At 35.8% G+C, this 22698-nt stretch overlaps 1 pseudogene; it reads right to left on the reverse strand.

Annotated features, from left to right (window-relative positions):
* Positions 1 to 20959: 20959 nt before the first annotated feature.
* On the reverse strand, positions 20960 to 21720 carry LOC118527343 (14-3-3 protein theta pseudogene; annotated as a pseudogene).
* Between the last annotated feature and the right edge of the window lie 978 nt (positions 21721 to 22698).

The following is a 22698-nucleotide window of genomic DNA, read 5'->3' on the forward strand; positions in this document are numbered from 1 at the left end:
TTTTCTGTACTCACCCATTTCTTTCTAAGACTACTACAGCTTGGCAGCATACTTTTATAAAAATTATACCTTACAATACTGTTATTAAGTATTTTAACTAATAGTTAAATTTTTAATGCCCAGGCTCTTTTTTTTATCTTTTTTATTGTTATGTTAATCACCATACATTACATCATTAGTTTTTGATGTAGTGTTCCATGATTCATTGTTTGTGCATAACACCCAGTGCTCCATGCAGAACGTGCCCTCTTTAATACCCATCACCAGGCTAACCCATCCTCCCACACCCCTTCCCTCTAGAACTCTCAGTTTGTTTTTCAGAGTCCATCATCTCTCATGGTTCATGTCCCCTTCCAATTTCCCCCCCTTCATTCTTCCCCTCCTGCTATCTTCTTCTTCTTTTTTTTTTTTTCTTTACATATATTGCATTATTTGTTTCAGAGGTACAGATCTGTGATTCAACAGTCTTGCACAATTCACAGCGCTTACCAGAGCACATACCCTCCCCAGTGTCTACCACCCAGTCACCCCATCCCTCCCATCCCACCCCCCACTCCAGCAACCCTCAGTTTGTTTCCTGAGATTAAGAATTCCTCATATCAGTGAGGTCATATGATATATGTCTTTCTCTGTTTGACTTATTTTGCTCAGCATAATACCCTCCAGTTCCATCCACGTCGTTGCAAATGGCAAGATCTCATTCCTTTTGATGGCTGCATAATATTCCATTGTATATATATACCACATCTTCTTTATCCATTCATCTGTCGATGGACATCCCCGATGTTTATAGCAGCAATGTCCACAATAGCCAAACTATGGAAAGAGCCCAGGCTCTTTTATTTTACTTTTTTTTTTCCTATTTTACTCCCAGACTTTGAGTGAGGAAATAGTGTCAAGTTCTGCCAGTCGTTACTAATTACAGTTGATCTTTGAACGACATAAGTGTTAGGGGCTTCGGCCTCCTAAGCAGTAGAAAATCCATGTATAGCTTTGACTCCTCAAAACTTAACTACTAATATCCTACTGTTGACTAGAAGCCTTACCAATACAATAACATAAATAGTTGATTAATGTGTATTTTATATATGTATTACATATTGTATTCTTTTTTTTTTTTTAAAGATTTTATTATTTAATTGACAGAGAGACAGCGAGAGAGAGAACACAAGCAGGGGGAGTGGGAGAGGGAGAAGCAGGCTTCCTGTCAAGCAGAGAGCCTGATGTAGGGCTCGATCCCAGGACCCTGGGAACATGACCTGAGCCAAAGGCAGTCGCTTAACCAACTGAGCCACCCAGGCACCCCTACTGTATTCTTACCATAAAGTGAGAGAAAAGAAAATGTTATTAAGAAAAACATAAGGAAGGGAAAATACATTTACAGCACTGTACTGTATTGAAAACATTCTGGGTATAAGTGAACCCATGCAATTCAAACCCATGTCGTTCAAGTGTCAACTGCATATGATAGTAAGTGGGTACTTAATGACTCTGAGCTCAGAATTGCATTTCTCTGTTAGAAACATATGAGAAGATGTTTTCACTTGCAATTGTGTTGCATTTGTTGAACTTCTACACATAATGCCACACAAAATTGTTTTTGTACTAGTATTGGTGTGCTAGTCTTCACTGACAACCTCTGGTAACACAGCTCTGTGATCAAATATAACCTGACAAGTTGTAGCTTGGCTTTGAAATAGAAAAATCGATCTGAGAGTGCCTAGAAGAGAGTTAAACATCAGAAGAAATGACAGACTGTATTTAAAGTATGATTGTATTTAGTCCATGTTTAACATAATTGCATTTCATCCAGTGTTGCCCTAAACATACATGTAATGTATGTGGTGTTCATTTGTTTTCTTTCTGATCTTATTAAAAGTATTCTTTTTTTTTTTTTTGTTAAAGATTTTATTTATTTATTTGACAGAGAGAGAGATAGCGAGAGCAGGAACACAAGCAGGGGGAGTGGGAGAGGGAGAAGCAGGCTTCCCGCCGAGCAGGGAGCCCGATGTGGGACTCGATCCCAGGACCCTGGGATCATGACCTGAGCCGAAGGCAGACGCCCAACGACTGAGCCACCCAGGCGCCCCTTATTAAAAGTATTCTTATGTGAAGGGCCTCATAGAATTTTTATTTTTAAACTACAGACAAATAAAAATAGACTTTAAAACGCTTAATCTTATTCTATCCCAGAAGTACTATGATCTCAAGGCAACAATTTGTAGTGATCCAGTAAAATAAAACTCTTTCCTCCTCTTCTATTTAGGTTTAGTACCTACAATAGGAAGACACTTTTGGTAGGATTGCCATTGAAAGTTCCATGTTTAGATTCTTTCTACTTGCAAGAGAGCTTCATTGTTGGTGATAAAGCATCAAGTAGAAAATTGAAAGCTTGGATAAGAAGCTCTCTCATGATTTAGCACAAGTGAACATTTTTGTTTGGGGACTGAAATAAACTCCTTTTATCAATTTTAAAGAAACGCTTATGGTGTAAATAGGTCATTCACGATTCTTCAGACACGAGCTTTGCAAAATGAGCTTGGAAATGGTCTATATTTAAATCTAAAAAGAACCCATGATGAAATCATGCTAACTATAGAGCTTCCAATGTTTTATGTCATTTACAGAGAAAAATATAAAGCTGTCCCTGACTTCCTGTGGTAATTAGCGCCTCTTTTATGGTAGCATAAAGTGCTCTAATGGTAATGTTGTGTGAAGTCATTTGGTTTTTATCAACTGCTGAAATTAAATGTTGTCAGTAAAAATAGTGGATGTTGTCGCTAAAAATAGTGAGATACATGGGTGTGTCAGGCTTTCAGGGTGCGGAGACATATACCCGCCTGAAGCGGGCTTTCTTTGGAGGTTCAGATTAAAGGCCTAACTTTGTAGTTTCATCCCTCACACTAAGGGAAGGTTATTGACTGCTACTCATTCACTTGCTTTTATGGAGGTGACAAAGAGAATGTCTGAAAGAAAGGAGGTCGGGGTGGAGTAATGAGGGAGGAATTAGGGAGACACTTGAATATTTTTGTTTATTTTACATTAATTTTTTCTCTCAACAAAGATTAGTATGTTTCCTAAATTTGATGACTGAATTCATCCTTTTAAGCTTTTCAAAAGCAAGAGAATGTTCAATTCTATTTTTATATATAATGGTGAAAAAGACCAATGCTGGAGAAGAAGAACAAATAAAGCAAGATAAAAGACAAGAGAGAAAGAAAAGAGGCATAGGAGAGTGAAAAGTCTTCTTCAAGTTTCTGTATTGTTAGAGACGGTGAGGTTCTCTCTGTTCTTTTTCAACTCAATTCATCTGTTCACTTCTTTCTTTTGCTGTCCCTGTTCATTCTTGTCTTTGTTCATTCCTATCTTCTCATTTGCCTTTTTAAACTTTCATTGTTACAAGAACCCTCAAGTTACACTTTACGATTACAATAGTGACTGCTAGAACCTTTCCCTTTATTCCTGTTTCCATTGGATGGTTAAGGCTAATGAACCTGTGGACACCGTCCCCTTTCTAAATCTGGACATGGCAGCCCTGCCCCAAGAAAAGGAGTTTGCTAGAGTCCTTGTCTGAGAGCAAATTTTGAAGTAGAGCTAAGTGTCACATGATGATAGCCAGTTAGCTAATCTATTTCTGGGATCAGATTATAATTTAAAACTTTGCCATAACCCCATGGTTATTCACTTGGTGACATGTAGAGAAAGTAGTCCTGCTTTTGTAATAAAAATCTGAGACTGCTTACAAATAGGAGACGTAAGAATAAGTTCATAGAAATAGAAATGGATTTCAAAGGGTAACATTTTATTCATTTAGTAAAGAGTTCTAATTGTTTCAACTGACTATTTTCACTTTCTGGGAAGACAGGATGACAACATTCATAAGCCTAATTCAGAGTTAGTGTAGGACCATAGGACTGTGAGGGGGAGTGATGTGTCGCATCTAGTCTGAGGCATTTAAGAGTTAGTGTGTTTCTTCCTCTCTTTCTTCTCTCTCTTGCTCTACCTTGGCAATCCTAGAAACCTTGGAAGGCAGACATCAGGAAATGGAGAGAAATCCCTGACTAGCTGCATAGAGTTTTTTATAAATGAAAAATTTTTATAGTAGTGAGGCCCTGATATTTGTTACTATAGCAAAACCTACGTGATCCTGACAGTTACTTTTAATAGAGTATTGTGGCCACATACTGTCAATTAAATGATAATTATCATTATTGTGATGGTGGTATGTGAGCCCAGTGGGAGATGAAGTAGTTATTATTCTGTCATTGATAATCTGTGAAAATGAAATTAAGACATATTAGCCAAATATGATGGAAAATGAATTAAGTTCTTTTGGTTCACTTTGTGGTATATTTAAGGATGAGAACAATGGAATCATTTTCATTTAAGTGTACTATATCTTTTTATTTAGGCAATCTCACATAAGCAGCAGTATTTATAGTATAAATTTCCAAACTATGACCTAAATAGTTAAGAAAATAATTTTAGAAGAAAAGGGAGAGAAATGGAAAAAAAAATAGAAGAAAAAAGAAGAAAGAAAAAAATTGTCTGTGTAATTATATCTCCTACCTCAATAGACTACTATGGTAGTCTATGTGTGTTTTCAAAATTACTAACTAGGGGGGCCCAAATCATTGAAATCATGGAGTATATTAAATGGTTCGAATAATAAAGAAGACAAATAATGAATAACACACTTTTAAGTGTCAAAGTTGGGGTCATCAGTCATGGTTTGGCCACCTATATTGTTGGAACTTTGGAAGAAGATCTAGGAAAAATGACTGCACACAGGTCCTAGAATTAAACAGATTATGTCAGTTAACAGATCAACTTAAATTTGTAAGTATGACTCGGTTTTCTTAGGTGAACTTCATGCATTATACAGTTATTGTGATTTCAATACCCCAGTCATCCACTTTGTTGAGGACTGTGCATGTATTTGACATCCTCAAAGTACGCTCCTGTTAGAAGAATAGAGCAGTGTACTTTAGCAGTGAATGTAAACCGTAGTTTCTCTTAAAATGCTTATGATTAGCTTGACATCTGGAAAATTGCTCTTTACATGAATAGAATAAAATTTTTAATACAAGTTACCTAGTTAGATCTTTTTGAAACTTTTTAATTTATTATGCTTTTCATGTCACCCTGACAGAAAAATGGTGCCCTTACATGAACGCTTTTTTACTTTTCTTCATATATCTGTCACTCAGATTTTGCTGTGGCAACGCCTATTTCTTGTCCTTGGATTGCATAATCAATCTTTGCTTCAGCTGAAATTGGCTGGGCTTGGATTCAGAGTTGCTTTGTATAGCTCTCATTCTGAAACTTAGGTGAAAGGAATAGTGGTCATTGGGGGGGCCTACCTACTGGTGGGTAGTAGGAAGGCAAGAGGGGCAAATGGAAATACATGATGCCTTTCGAAGTCTCTGGTTGACTTGTATCATCTTATATCTTCTCATGTTACTCTGGTCAAAGCAAGTCCTGTGGGCAACACCCAAAACCAATGGGATAGAGGTGTATAGTCTTACTCTACTGGGAGGTCTCACGAAGTTTTTGACATATAATTCTATTATCAGGAGAGAATGAAATAGCAGTGAACAGAATCCATTCAGTCACACTCGCTAACCCTGCATATGACTGTGGACTCTAGATGCACTAATGTCTAAATATAAAAGGTAAAAATATAAAGTTAATTTAGGAGACCATCTAGGGTAGTAGGAAGAACTTTTTAAATGAAAATACAAAAGTACAAACCAGAAGGAAGAAAATTAATATATCTGATTACATCAAGATAGATTTCTTTTTAATAAAGGGTATTATGTAAAAGTTAATAAATAGATAATAGATTGGGGAAAGATACCTGTAAAGTTAAAATCAACTAAGAATCAATGCCTGGAATATGAGAAATTCTTATGAAAAGAGCAATTCTAATACAAATCTGTATCAAAGATATGAGAAAGCATCTTCAAAAGATTAAAGTGAAAAAAGTACCAAGCACAAATAAGGGGAAGTCATAGAATTAGTAATCATAAAATATAACTTTAGAACCATTATACTGGCTAATATTAGAGTGCTAAATAATACTAATCATGCAACAATGTAATAGGAAACTTCATGCACATCTCATGGAGTGTAGATTGTTGGGGACATTTGGACAGTAACGTGGTACCAATGAGTCAGTTGATGTATATATAACCCCGGATATAGCAGTTCTTATATGGGGTATATAATCCCAAACCATCCTCACATAAAGTCAAAAGGAGAAATACTGTGCATGTTCTTTTAGGAACACTGGGTTGAAGACTAAAATGAAGTAAGGGAGGCAGCTTGGGTGCAAAATTTAGGGAGACACTCACTCAAGGTCACATAAGACATTAAGTACAAGGTAGCGTACTCGCTCTGAGGATGAGAGCCTCCTTAAAATTCGTACCCTAGTTGCCTTGCTTGCCTCACCCTAATCTCTTTGTACCCTGATCTCACGAGGCAACTTGGAGTCAAAGTAGGTGTCTATCATTTGGACAGTAGGTAGATGACATGCGGGAAATGCCCAGGATGGATGGAGAATGACACATCATTTAGAAACAATGGTTTAGAGATAAATACAGCTGTAGGAGTGAGTTTCAAGTTGTTTAAAAGAAAATAGGAAATATTGTCTGCTGTGCTTTAAATGCACATGTCAAATGGTATTTTATTTAAGAGGTGAAACTTAATTAAAACAAAGCCAAAATTATACTGAGGAAAACTAAAATAACATAGCTTATTTAAAAATGTTTATAAAGCAATGTCCTTAAAATTGATAAAGCTAAAATGCATATTTTTTATAATCATCAAAACATTTTGTGTATCAGAAACTTTTAAATATGTGGGGAAAAGTTTAGGTCATTATATAGAACAACAGCATATACCTTTAGATGTTCCCCAAAATAAGTGTCGTATATATTTCTCAATTCAATTTAAAACTAAAACACTTTAAAACTGATGTAAGGGGGCCTGGGTGGCTCAGTCGTTAAGCATCTGCCTTCGGCTTAGGTCATGATCCCAGGGTCCTGGGATCGAGTTCCACATCGGGCTCCCTGCTCAGCGGGAAGCCTGCTTCTCCCTCTCCCACTCCCCCGCTTGTGCTCCTGCTCTCGCCATCTCTCTCTCTGTCAAATAAATAAAATCTTTAAAAAAAAAAAAAAAATGATGTAAGGGCATACTGTCATCTATTTTGTCCAAAGACTTTCCTGAGCTTCTGGTGCAGATTTTGAATGGTTTAAAATATTTTCATTTTTTAAAATTTTATTTATTAATATAACATAATAAAATTAAATTAAAAAAATAAAAAGTAAATAAAATATAAACACTAAAAATTTGATTAAAAAATGGATGATTTGGAGACATTAGCAGAATTAAGAGTCAGAGTAAAATGTTATGGTCCATTTTAAGTCAGATTTTTAATAGCTTTGTCAATTTTACTATCACACCCTGGATGAAGATAGTAACTGAAGATGGGAAATTTCAGTATAGCAGAGAACTGCTAGATATCCACAAAGAGATACTGAGTATTTGAAAGTGATCTCTACTGATCCCAAAACAGACAATCTGGACCATCATTTGCTATAATCCAGCTTTCTGTTTTCCTGTCCTCATTTGCATTCTTCAATGTGTTCATTTACACAATATACTTAATTAAATGTATCCTATATCTCTGAGGAAGTTGTAGGCATACTTGATAAATTGATTTGAAACTGTTTTTGACGATACTGAGTGTTGAAATAGTTAGGTTTGGAATAGGTTTTAAAATAGAACAGAAAAATAAAATCATAATCTAAATTCCTTGCAAACGAGATAGTAACTCTCAATATGAGTTTGTTTTCAGTCCTATTTAATTTGGGAACTAGCTTATTTGCATACCTCTAGGAGAAATCTTCCTTACCCAGAATAAAGAATGACAGTGTCAGATTTTAAACTACTGTGTTTTCCAAGTAGTATGACAACTGGTTACCTCCTTGTATAGGTGTTGTTAATTGTAGAATAGGCTGGTCATTGGTACAGTCTCACCAAAGTTTAATTTATAAGTTACACAATTTACAAGGTTTATAGACATCAGGTAACTTCGTGTGCAGAGTAAAAACATGGTAGGTGCCACACTCACTTCTTTTTCCTTGTGCACAGATTGCATCTTCATTAGATTCTTCTGAAGGCTATATTCTAATTTGGAACAAATAGAATAGATTTCGTGTCAGTTTTGTGGATGGTGAGCCACTAGGCTGGTGCAGTGCTGCTTCCTGGGGATGCTACAGAGAAGAGTCTATAGCGAGCCCGCACACAGGTTCTCCCCTTCAATAGGCACAAGACTCATAAATGTGACGGCAAGAAAAATCAGGGATTATATAGTAAGCCTTATCTTTCCCTTGTTGCAAATAGGACGACTGACTACAACTACTACTATTACTAATATTAATTCAATACTTATTTTTAAAATGATTTACATATATATTATATGTATAAAGACGATATGGATTATACTATTGCTATTTTACAGGTGAAAAATTAAGTTTGGAGAGGTGAGGTAATTTACTCAATGTTATACTTTCAGGGTTAAACAAAGCATTCTGACTTATGAATCCACATTTTTGGAAAATTATAATGAGGAGGCTATTTGCACTTTAAACATTTTCTTTAAAGATTTTTTTAACCACAATTATGTAATTGTTTCATAATACTGTCCCTGATATAAACCAGATACTAGAAGCTACTATGCAGTTTCCTCATATATACTATTACCCATTTTCCATTAAGTTATAACTTTAACTTAACTCATGATTTTATATTTCATTTGGTGGTGCTTTTTAAAAACGAAATATTTTCTAACTAAGCTATAATCTTAAGAGGTTTAGTCAGTCATATAGCTAATTAATATAGATGTCACTCTTATTTATATCACATTAGATAATCATATGTATCTTATTTAACATTCCAACAGTAAGAAAAAGTGACTAAGTTAAAACTGTGAGAAGCCATATTTCATTTAAAATTGTTAGAGAACAAGGTGCTGCCTTTCTCTATTAGGTGAAAATTCTAAATTATTATTTAAATGGACTCATTTGCAAATTAAAGTTAATTAACTGCATTCATTAAAGTTACCCTTACCTACAATGATTGACTTGATGAAGAATATGATTGAGTTATAGTTATGCAAATGCCATTTAAATTTTCATGAATTAAATTATAACCTCATAATCACAGTAAAGTTACTCAAAATATATTGTCTTGTAAAAATGTAATAATATAGAGTATATATAGATTTTTGTATATATTTAAGTATTGTTTATGACTAGAACTTACTAATTTCTCTAAAAACAAGTAATATCTTTTAAGAGAGTGATGAGTCCTTGAGTTTCACAGTGGTTGAAAGTGTTCTATGCATGGTGTTATATAAAGTATTACGAGACTAAGTGTGCCATCTATTTAGTTTACAGTCTGTACAAGGTTCAGTGGCAAGTAGTGTGTCTTTTTATCTTCCCTAAAACTCCATGAATCTGAAAAATTTTTCATGAGGATTTCTATGGACAGGTTCCATTTTAGATACTGGAAATGCAGTACTGAATTGACAGACAACAATCTCTGCCTTAGTGGAGCTTAAATTTTAGTTGAGGAAAAAGATTAAAATAAGTATATAAATTAAAAAAATATTAATATTTGTTTTAAACAGAAAAGGGAGTTAGGATAGTAAGTATGATGAAGAGAGGGCATAATTTTACAAAGGGTTCCAGAAAATTCTCATGAAGAATGCAAAATAGGACTGAAGAAGAAAATCAGAATGAAAGGCAAATATTTATCTTTGGAAGAACTTTCCCAACATAAAGAGCAAATGCAAAGCCCCTGAGATAGGACTTTGCCACCAGAGACAGAGCCAATGAGTAGAGGAGTCGTGTGAGATAAGTTTAGAGAGGTAACTTGCTCCAAATCACATGACACAGATGATAAATGGCCAAAGCAGGGACTTTAAGAGATAAATGACAGGCAGTCAATCAGATTAATGAATTAATCGGTGGATGGGTGAATGAATATAAGTAGATGGAAAATTTGATTAATAGATACCCGATTATTTAGTTATTCCTTCCAAGAACATGGTTCAGTCTAGTTTGATGTTTAAAGTAGCGAATGCTTAAAATAGGAGAAAGAAACCGAGTAACTAACCACGTATATAGCTGCCCAATATTACACTAAGTGTTCGCGTCTGAGTTAGATACAGAACTGAAATTGGAAGGAATTATATCCCTGAATTTGATAGTTCCAAGATAAGAATATAAACTTTGCAGAATGCTTTTACATTATACTCTAATAATGATAGCGGCCTTTAAGTCACGTACGGGTTTCATATTTATATTATGGCAGCCTCTCACTGTAGATCTGACCCCTTTTTATAGTTCAGAAATTTTTGATTTTATATAGAGCTATGTCAGCCTCTATTTAACAGCCTATTCTGTACCAGTACTGTTCAAAGATTATAAATGGAAAAGCCAAACATAGAGCAATAAACAGCAAGAAGCAAGATAGAAGGGACAATAGGACAAACTGAGTAGTTGGGAAGATCTTGGCCAAGTGGATGAGAGAAATGGCAATCCTCCCTTTAATTACTGAAAAGATGGTAGTTAATAAATACTGAGCAGTAACGGGGTGCCTGGGTGGCGCCAGGGTCTTGGGATCGAGCCCCATGTCAGGCTCCCTGCTCGGTGGGGAGCCTGCCTTTCCCCCTGCTTGTGCTTGCTCTCTCTCTCTCTGTCAAATAAATACATAAAATCTTTTTAAAAATTTGAGCAGTAAGAAGTTGAGCACTTAGAAGTTATTTAATGTCCTGCAAGAACTAGTATGCTAGTCAAAGTAATTTTTTCCCAAGTATAGGTAATTTACAGAATTTACTGATAAGATCTTCTTAAGTGTAAAAGTTCTCTATTTTTGTGATGACAATTTCCTGATTTCTGTCAGTGACTTTTAGCCAAAGACCTCCAGAGAAACATTAGAGGTGAACAAGTTGGGTGCTAACATCAGTGAGGGAGAGCATATACACCATCGGGGAATACAGAGTATCTCATAAGAGTGTTAGAATCTGTCTCAGGATTTAGTTTTGGTCTAAGGAAGAGTGGGCTCTCTAGAATGTACACTGTCAGAAAGCAGGGACAAGTCTGTGATTGGATCAAGGAGGAAAAGATACTCATTTAGTAAAAAAATAGTGTTCATTTTCTTGTGAATGGTACAGTAACCTTTTTATTTGTACTTAGACAAAATTATAAAGTGGCCTTTCTTTTTCTCATTTGTGTCTCAGAGTGACCTTTTGTTGGTATATTGTGAGATTGTTTATCAAATGGAAGAATAAGTGGCCTGCATATGTCAGACCAGCTTTTCTGAATGTGAGGAGCTGTTCTGTCTCCTTTGTTTTCTCACATTTCTCAGAATTTTCTAGGAAAATTAGCCTACATACTGCAGACATGTAATTTTGATAAACTATGTAACTTATATGCAAAATCTAAAATTATCCCACTTCCTCAATATACAGAAAAAATAAAAGGTGATTCAGCATAAATATTATTTAATACAATCCTAAATAGGTTTTAACTTAGAATATATCATTTCAATAAGCTGCTATTTCTTCTAATGGCCATTAAATTGAGTAATAAAACTCCTTCACTTATTAGAAATATATGCAATAACAATCTGTTCATCATTTGTACTATTTTGAAAAAGACTTGACAGAATATCATTTGAGTGAATGTATTAGTTATTAATATGAAACATTCTGTGCAATATAAAATATATTTTACATTCTTTACATTTGATTATGTCATTTGGCTGATATTCTTTGTAGCTCAATATCCTCATATTTGAAGGACTAAAAATTTTCAACAGCTTTTGATCAGTGAATATTTCTGTAAGTTTCCTTGTTTTCCTCTCCTAAAGCTATCTTTTGTCACACTGACTTTTTAAGAGACTTTTCTGAAACAGTTTCAGGTTTTCATAAACATTGAGAAAATAAAGGAGTTCCCATATACTCCACACCCAGTTTCCCCAATTAACCTCTTACATGATACACCTGTTAAAATTAATGATCAAATATAATCATTACTAAAGTTGACAGTTTATTTTTTCTTCTTTTTTGCCTAGTGGGTAGGATGCCATTCAGTCTATCTTCCATTTAGTCCATTTAGACATATCTACTTAGGCTTTTCTTGGCTGTGACATTTTCTCAGATTTTTTTTTTTTTTTTTTGATGACCTTGGCAATTTTGAAGAGCACAAGTCAGGTATTTTCAAGGATGCTGATCTGTTGGAATGTTCTAATATTTCCCTCATGAGTAGACTCAGATTGGGTTTTAAGGAGGAAAACCACAGAAGTAAATTGACATCATACCAAGGGTATGCATTATTAATGTGATTTATTATTGTTGATGTTGACATTAATCACCTAAGGTAGTATTTGTCAGGTTTCTCCACTGTAAAGTTATTCCCATCTGACCCTTTCCACACTCCATACTGTATTCTTTAGAAAAAAAGTCACTATGAGCAGTCCAGTCTTAGGAAATGGGGAGTAATCCTCCCCCTCCTAAAGGCATAGTACCTATATAATTTATTTGGAATTCTTCTGCATAGAAGATTTATCTTTTCTTCCATTCTTATTATTCCATAATGTATTCATACTACTATAAATTCATGATTTATTTACACTGAGAGTTATAATCTCATACTACCTTTATTTTTCCTCAAATTGCTTCTCCTTTGGCCCTTGGGAGCTCTTTGAGTTGGCTCCCATGTTCCTTTAACACTGCATATCAAGTATGTGTATTTCTTTGTATGCTTTTTTTGGTATATTCCTATTTTCTGGCACAACAAGATGCTCCAGGCTTGTCTTGTAAATCTGGTGAGGCCTACAATCAGTCATTTTCCAAAAAAAAACTGTGCTTCCCTTATTGGAGAAGCATATTGGAAATTAGTCTCAGTGTTAGGTATGCTTGTTGATACTAGGTTATCATTGCTTCTAGATTATTCGGCTGAAAAAGCAAGGAAATATATACCTGTATAGTAACCTATGTACAAGTACACATATATAGATAGGTGAATATCTATCAGTATTTATATTGAGGCACATATTGATGTCTGCATCTCAAGTTCATTACCACATTCTGGACTACTCTCTCTCATCTGTTTCTACTTCAACAGTAAGAAACGTGGCTTCTAATAATCTATAATCCATTTAATTGCTCAGTTCTAGTACACATGTATAGCAATACCATAATTTTTACCTTGTACTCACATGGGACACAGCTTTATGAATTAGAGTACAGTCTTCATGTTTGGTTCCTTTTGCCCTTAGTCTTACAGAAGCAACTCCTATCTAAAGTTAGTAAGGTCAGCATTTTTATCCCCTCAACTATCTTCAGTAATGCTTTTTAATGTTTGTAATATGGAAAGATTCTTTTGTCACAGTCTCTCTTCCATTTTCAGAACGTGTTTTCTTAAATTTTCAAAAAATATGCATAAAGATTTGGTTTTTATGTTGCAAAGTTCAGAGGATTTTGACAAAGCATAATGTATCATACAGTATAGTTTTGCCACTCTAAAAAATCACCTTCTTCCTGCCTTGAGATTTCTGGCAAACTGAGCATTTTACCATTTCTATACATTTTTCTGTTCTAGAATGTCGTGTAATTGACACCATTCCTTATATAGCCTTTTCAGACTGGTTTCATTCACTTCAAAATATGCATTTAAGGTTCTGCCGTGTCCTCTCATGGCTTACTAACTCATTTTTTAAAAGCACTGAAGAGTATTCTACTAAATGGATGTACTACAGTTTCTCTATTTGCCTAATGATGTACATCATGGCTGTTTCATGTCATGACAATATAAATAAGCCATTATGTTTTGGTGTGGACTTGGGTTTTCAAGTCAGTAACTAGGAGTATGATTGATGAATTATATGGTAATATAAGGTTTAAATTTCTAGGAAACTGCCAAATTGTTTTCCAGAGTAGCTGTACAATTTTGCATTCCTACTAGCAATGAATGAAAATTCCACTTTATCTATATCCTTGTCAGCTTTTGTTATTGTCAATTTTTTGGATTTTATCTGCTCTGTGTGCAGCACTCTTTCATTGTTGGTAATATGTACTTCCTTAATGACAAATGATGTTAAACATTTTGTCGTATGTTTATTTCACATTTAGGTAACTTCTTGGGTGAGGTATCTGTTTAGGACTCTTGACTAATTTTTAAATTTGTTATTTTCTTACAGTTGAGTTTCAAGAGTTTTTTTTTTTTTTGTATATTTTGGGTGGAAGTTCATTAACAGATATGTGATTTCCAAAAATTTTTTCCTAGTTTGTAGCTGGCCTTTGAACAGTATCTTTTGCACAACAGAAAATTTCAATTTAATCAAGTCCAACTTTTAAATTTTTTTCTTTTACAGGTCATGCTCTTAGTATTGCTCACATTTTCTTTTTTAGGGTATAATTGACATACAGTATTATATTAGTTTCAGGTATACAATATGATTTGCTATTTGTATATATTGTGAAATGATCACAATTAGTTAACACCATATATAGTTATTTTGTTTTATAACTTTTCAGCATTACTCTGTTAGTAATATTATATTGCATATCTGAAAGTTGCTAACCACAGTCATCATGTTATATGTTACATCCCCATGATTTTTTTATAACCGGAAATTTGTACGTTTTGACTCTCCCTTCACCAATTTTGCCCAATCCACCCCTCCCTACCATTCATCTATTCTCTTTACTGAGTTTTTTTTTTTTTTTTTAAGATTCCATATATAAGTGAAATCATATGTTGACTTTTTCTGACTTATTTCATAATGCCCTCAAGTTCCATCCATGTTGTCACAAATGGCTACATTTAATTTATGGTGAATGATACATTCCACTATGTGCATATATAATTTTCTTGATCCATTCATCCATTGATGGACATTTAGGTTATTTCCATATCTTGCCTATTGAAAATAAGCTGCAGTGAACATGGAGGTGCATAAATCTCATAATTAATGTTTTCCTTTTTTTTTCTCCAGAAGATACCCAGAAGTATAGTTGCTAGATTATATGGTAGTTCTAATTTTTTGAGGAGCCCCCAACCTGTTTTCTATAAGTAGCTGTACCAATTTCCATTTAGCTGTACCTATTTCCATGATGGCCAACAATGAAGAAGGGTCCCCTTTACTCTTTATCCTGAGTAACACTTAACATTTCTTACCTGGTTGTTAATAGATATCCTAAAAGGTGAAAAGTGATGTCTCATTATTTTTTTTTTTTTTTTTAAGATTTTATTTATTTATTTGACAGAGAGAGACACAGCGCGAGAGAGAACATAAGCAGGGGGAGTGGGAGAGGGAGAAGCAGGCTTCCCGCGGAGCAGGGAGTCCGATGCGGGGCTCAATCCCAGGACCCTGGGATCATGACCTGAGCTGAAGGCAGACGCTTAACGACTGAGCCACCGAGGCGCCCCTCATTATGGTTTTGATTTGGATTTCCCTCATGATTGTGAGGTTGAGCATCTTTTCATGTGTCTGCTGACCCTCTGTAGGTTTTCTTTGGAAAAAGTCTATTTGGGTCTTCTGCCCAATTTTATTCAGATTGTGGTTTTGGTGTTGAGTTGCATAAGTTGTTTATATATTTTGGATACTAACCTATTTTCACATACCTGATTTGCAAATATTTTCTGCCATTCAAGGACTTGCCTTTACATTTTGTTAATGGTTTGTTTTGTTGTGCAGACCGTTTCAGTTTGATGTAGTCCCACTTTGTTTTATTTGCTTTTGTTGCCTTTGCTTTAGGTGCCAAATCCAAAAAATCAGTGTGAAGACCTTTGTCAAGGAGCTTACTGCCTATGTTTTCTTCTAGGAGTTTGATGGTTTCAAGTCTTACATTCAACTCTTTAATTAACTGAGTTAATTTTTGTGTTTGGCATAAAATAGTGGTCCCATAGTTCCTTCTTTTGTCTAAATTAGCAGACCATATATATGTAGGTTTTTTTCCTAGGCTTTCTAATTGTTTCCCATTCATCTCTGTGCCTTTTTTTAATGTCAATACCATATGATTTTGATTAGTTTTGCAGTATAGTTTGAAATCAGGTAGCATGATATGTCCAGCTTTGTTTCTCTTTCTCAAGATGGCTATAGCTCTTCAGGTTGCTTGTGGTTCTATACAAATTTTAAGACTGCTTGTTTTATTTCTGTAAAATGTGTCATTGGCATTATAGGGATTGCATTGAATCTGGATATTGCTTTGGATAGTATGAACAGTTTAACAGTATTCTTGCAGTCTACAAACATGGAGTATCTTTCCATTTAATTGTGTTCTTCAATTTCTGTCATCAATGTCATGTAGTTTTCAGTGTATATATCTTTCATGTATTTTTTCTCCATATATTGAGATATGATTTTTATCCTTAATTTTGCTAATTTGGTTTATCACATTGATAATTTGTAGATGTTGAACCATCCTTCTATCCCTGGAAGGAATCATACTTGATCATGGTGTATGATGCTCTTAATATGTTGTTTAATTTGGTTTGCTAATATATTTTTTTCTCAAGATTTTATTTGACAGAGCATGAGCAGAGGGAGAGAAAGAAGCAGGCTCCCCGCTGAGTAGAGAGCCTGACATGGGGTTCCATCCCAGGACCCTGTGATCATGACCTGCGCCGAAGGCAGATGCTTAACTGACTGAGCCATCCAGGTGCCCTGGTTTGCTAATATTTTGTTGAGAATTTCTACATTCATGTTCATCAGGAATATTGCTCTTTAATATTTTTTAAAGATTTTATTCATTTATTTGACAGAGAGAGAGAGAGATCATAAGTAGGCAGACAGGCAGGCAGAGGGAGAGGAAGAAGCAGGCTGCCCGCTGAGCACAGAGCCCGATGTGGGGCTCGATCCCAGGACACCGGGATCATGACCTGAGTGCAAGGGAGACTCTTAACCAACTAAGCCACCCAGGTACCCCTGCTCTTTAATTTTCTTATGGCATCCTTTCAGATTATGATATCAGGGTAATACTGGCCTCATAAAATGAATAGAAAGTATTCACAGCTCTTTTATTTTTTAAAAGAATTTGAGAAGGATTGGTATAAGTTCTTTCAGTGTTTGGTAGAATTCACTAGTGAAGCTGTTTGGTCCTGAAGTTTTGTTTGTTGAGAGGTTTTTGATTACTGATTCAATCTCCTTACTATTAGTTGGTCTAGTCAGATTTTTTTTTTTTTTTTTTTTTATGATTTAGTCTTAGAAGGTTTTATGTTTCTAAGAGTTTATCCATTTCTTCCAGGTTGTTCAATTTTTTAGTGTATACTGCTTGTAAATAGTCTCATGGTCCTTTGTATTTCTGTGGTATTATAAGCTCTTCTTTCATTTCTGATGGTATTGGAGTCTTCTTTCTTGGTGAGTCTCGCTAAGGGTTTGTCAATTTTGTTTTCAAAGAACCCAGCTCTTAGTTTCATTGACCTTCTACTGTCTTTTTAGTGTATTTCATTTGTTTCTGCTCTGATCTTTTTCTTCTTTCTACTAACTTTGGGCTTCTTTTGTTGTTTCTTGAGGTAGGCCTTTAGCACTATGAAATTTTCTCTTAGAACAGGTTTTGCTGCATTCTGTAAATTTAGCTTTTATTTACAATTTCATTTATCTCAAATATTTTTCTTTTGATTTCTTCTTTGCTTCATTTGTTCTTTAATCTCATGTATGAATTCCCCAGTTTTTTTCTTCTAATTGATTTATAGCCTCATACTACTGTGGTCATAAAAGATGTTTCATATGATTTTAATCTGAAATTTGTTAAGGTTTGTTTGGAGACCTAAAGATATGATCTATCCTGGAGAATGTTACCTGTGCTCTTGAAAAGAAAGTTGCTTTTGGATAGAATATTCAGCATTCATCTATCCAGTCCATCTGGTCTAACATGTCATTCAAGGACAATATTTCTTTACTGATTTTCTGTTTAGATGATCTATCTATTTAAGTGGGGTATTAAGATCTCTTACTACTCATGTATAGGTATTTCTCCCTTTTTAGGTCTTTTAATATTGCTTTGTATATTTGATTGCTTTTATATTGGGTTCATAAATATTTATGTTATATCCTTTCCTTGGATTGACATTTTTATCAATATGTAAAGCCTTTTGTTTTTGTCACAATTTTTGTTTTAAAGTCCCTTTTGTCTGACATAAATATAGCTACCTCAGATTTCTTTTTATTTCTCTTCTGATGAAGTAGGTTTTTCCCTCCCTTCAGTTTCAGTGTGTATATCCTTAAATCAAACTGGAGGCTCTTGTAGACAACATGTAGATGTATTTTTTTAGCCTATGTCTTTTGATTGGAGAGCTTAGGTATGTACTTACTGCCATTTTTGTAGTTTTCTCTGTGTTCCTTTTTTTCTCTTATTCTCTCCCTTTGCAGTTTGGTGACTTTTCTTGGTGGCATTCTTAAAGTTCTTTCTCATTATCTTTTGTGCATATATTATAGGTTTTGCTTTGTTATTACCATGAGGCTTACATAAAATGTTTGTTATTTACAGCAGTCTCTTTTAATTTGATAATAACTTGGGTTCAAATACATTTTGAAACTATTTTTACATGTTTTGTTTTACATGTCACTTTTTACAACTTTTGTCTTTTAACCTTCATACAGGTTTGTAAGTGAATAATCTACTACATTTATTATATACTTACTTTTGCCAGTATGATTTATGCTTTTATATGTTTTCTTATTACTTAATTAGCACCCTTTCTTTTCAGCTTAAGCAACTCTCTTTTACATTTTTTCTAAGGCTGATTTAGTGATGAAGTCCTTTAGCTTTTGCTCATCTGGAAAAGTCTTTCTCCTTAATTCTGAATAACAACTTTGCTGGACATAGTATTCTTGGTTGGAAGTTCTTAATACTTTGCATATACCATGACCTTCCCTTCTGGCCTACAGTTTCTCCTGAAAATTCAGATGGTTTGAGGGTTCCCTTGTATGTAACGAGTTATTTTTCCATTGCTCTTTTTAAGATTCCCACCTTTTCTCTAATTATAATGTGTCTGAGTTTGGGTCTCTTTAGGTTCCTCTTCTTTGGAATCTGAGCTTCCAGGAACTGTATGTCGGTTTCTTTCCCCAGGTCAGGGAAGTTTTCAGCCATTCTGTTCCTCAGTCACTTGGCTGTGGTGGCAGCACTTTCAGGCTCAGACATACAGTCAGGAGTGGCACCTCCCCTGCCATGAATGTTCCCTCATCCCCCACCTGTCTGCCTACCCAGGTGCTGTCATTTTTTTTATATTCTGCCTTTACTACATTTGCTGCTCTAACTCCCCTCACTTACAGACAAGGGACACATACTGTGGGGTGGGGGTGGCAGCCTCCTAGATCCTCTCCTTCTGGTGTCCACCTCAGCCATTATTTCTTCAATTACGTTTTTGGCCCATCTCTCTCTTCCCCTTCTGAGACAACTGTAATGCCAGTGTTCGTCTGCTTGATGTTGTCCTTTAATCTCTCTTCACTTTCTTTTTCCATTCTTTTTTTTTTTTTTTTTTTTTTTTTGCTGCTCTGATGGAGTTTCTCTGTCCTGTCGTAAAGTTGAGTGACACTTTCTTCTGCTTCATCTAATCTGTTGTTGAACCCCTTCTAGGGTATTTTTTTTCATTGTGGTTATATTCTTCAGCTCAATGATTTCTGTTTGGTACTTATATTTTCTCTTTGTTGAAGTTCTCACTGTGTTCATCCATTCTGGTCTCAAGTTTGGTGAGCATCTTTATGACCATTACTTTGAATTCTATCAGGTAATTTATCTCTACTTAATTAAGGTTTTTTCCTGTGGTTTATCTTGATTTTTGTTTGGAATATACTCCTCTGTTTTCATTTTGCTTGACCCTCTGTGTTGGTTTCTGTGCATTAGATAAAACAGCTCCCTCTCCCAGTCTTGAAGGTTTAGCCTTGTGGAAGATGAAACTTATCATTCAACTGTGCCCTGGCTCTTGGTTGTCTCTCAAATATGTGTGATTGTCCAAGTAGCCTATTTTATTTTTAATAGCTCCTAGTGGTTGATATTGTGCCAAGACTGTCATTGTCCCACAGTGAAGGATCACAGTAATCACTTAGATTCACGCTCACTGGAAGCCAGATTCGCAGGCAGCCGCCACCCCCCCTTTTTTAGGGTTACAGGGGATATTTAAGTGGATATTTACTGGGAAGAGTACTTACTGACCTGAACAGAAGGAGAGTGAATAATGGAACTCCCTGTTGCCACACATACACAAGACCTCCATCATATATGATATAGAAGACATTTCAGTTTGTGAGCCCCAGGCCAGAAATTCTTTTTTATTCAATCTAATATTTATGGATTCCTACTGAAAGGAAAATCCTGAAGAAGAATAAGGGCAGGAATGTACCAATTAATAAGTTATATCTTCACCGTAATATAGGACACATCCCTTGCAGATCTGGTTCAGATTGTTTTTTAAGATTTTTTATTTATTGAGAAAGAGAGGATGCATGCAAGCAAGGTGAGGGAGAGAAAGAATCTCAAGCGGACTCTCCATGCAGAGCATGGAGCTTGACATGGGGCTCGGTCTCACAACCCTGAGATCATGACCTGAGCTGAGATCAAGAGTAGGTTGCTTAACCAACTGAGCCACCCAGGCACCTCACCTGGTGCAGATTTTAAAATACCAAATACATTTTTAATCTTCTACATAAGTGTTTGGAAGTTACTTTTGTGTATTTAAAATGAAGTTATTAGTACTTTTGTACAGTAGTAACTTAACACCAGGAAGACCAAGACAAACACAAACACAGTGTTCCCAAAGCTGTAGTCTGAAAAGTTGATTCTATATACATGAATGGGTTTCTTTGCTAGAAAATCCAAAGAATATAAGGAATGGAGATATGTAAAAAGACTTTCTTGAGGGGAAGAAGGATACGGATTATACACTCAGTTTTCTTGCCTTTTGCCACATTCATATTCTTTCCCTGCAGTCTGTTGTCCACATGTTGTTTCTAAGCAACTGATGAGACCGCTGTCTCTAGGAGTTTTTGTTCAGACTATCAAGTTCTTCAATGGCCTCATCAGAAGTCATTTTAGCCAGTGTGCAAGCAAGCTCTGGGTTATTAAGGATCTGAAGAAAAGTTAAGAGCCAGCCCCAGGCAGATTGTGTGTGTGGATTGCATCTCTTTTTTGCTTTTAACCAAAGCCACTTGGTATGCTCCTTGGAAACTGTCATTTGTTTTTGATCATCATCATTTGCAGCTTCAACAAATTGTATAAGAAATAATCTCTCTCCATTTTCAGAGAGAAGACCTTACTCTCTGGATTAGTTGCATTAGCTTCAAATACTCATCCAACAATTCCAATACCATGAGGCATATGGACTCCAGTTTGGACCCCCATTTGTCCTAATAGTTCTTAATCAGCTGCAACTTTTTGTAGGAGGCTATGTTTTCTGATCATTGCTGGAGAGAAAGCATTGAATAGATCCTCTACCCTGACCATGTTCATGTAGGCCACTGAGAACATGTTGCCCTCCCTGTTGGACAGCTTGATGCCTTATTTCATCACTGCCTTCAAGGAAGTGCTTGTATCACTGTAGTGTTCATCCTACTTTGCAGCCTCACCTTCTGTATCTGCTCTGTCTTCTTGAGAATAGGGAGAGAAGAGTGGGGCAGATTAAGTAGAGGTATGCAGATAGCATTCATGTGCATTGGCTATAGCAAAGTCCCACCACTTAGATCTGCTTTTGGCTTTACCTGAGGACCCCTCCAGTCTCATCCTTCCCTGGAGCCAAGGGGTGGGGCACCACCAGAGGGAAGCTTTTAAAGTATCCAAATATAGGAGGTGGTCCAAGGTGGCAGTGGAGAAAAACCCTGAATTCACCTCCTCCCCTAGACACACTCAATCTACACCTACATTTTGAGCAATTCCTCTTGAAGAACTGAAATCTGAGCAAACATCATCTATCTATACAACAACAATGGAGGGACCACATAGAGAAGAGTAGGAGAGACAGAGACATGGTAACAACAGAAACCCCATCCCCAGTGCAGAAACCTGCAGTAAGGGAGGGTTATCGGTGAGAGGCCCACACCTAGACTCCCTTGCTCTGGAACACCACAAAAAACCAACAGCTTAAAGGTCAACTAGACTGTAATTGAAGGAAATCTACTTACTAATCCTGGAGTGCCTGCCAAATCAGCTGGGAACTGCTGGAACTCAGAACTGTCAACAGAGGCAGGATCCAGGCATTCTAGCCAGCCTACTAGGGCTAGGCCAATGTGCCCTGAGACCCTAGCTCATGTCTGCTTGAGCTCTAACCAGTCGCTGAGGTGGCCCCAAAGCAGCATGCCCTGGCAAGCCTGCTGAAGCTTCACTAGCAGTAGCCCTAGAGCATGGCCCAACACAAGACTACTACTTCAAGATGGTGAAGTAGGTAGCTGTTCTGCCTAACTCAAACACAAAAAGTAAAACAAAAGGAGGAGACAGAGGATTAACTTCCAAACAAATGAAAAAGATAAAACGCCAGAAAAAAGTCCTAATGAATTTGAAGTAATTTATCTGATGAAGAGTTCAAAGTAATGGTCATAAAGATGCTCACAGATCTCAGGAATGAACCAATCAGAGCTGAAAAATACAATAAATGAAATGAAAAATACACTAGAGGGAATCAACAGCAGATT

Source organism: Halichoerus grypus, chromosome 2 (assembly GCF_964656455.1).
Source record: "Halichoerus grypus chromosome 2, mHalGry1.hap1.1, whole genome shotgun sequence".
Classification (NCBI taxonomy): Eukaryota; Metazoa; Chordata; class Mammalia; order Carnivora; family Phocidae; genus Halichoerus; species Halichoerus grypus.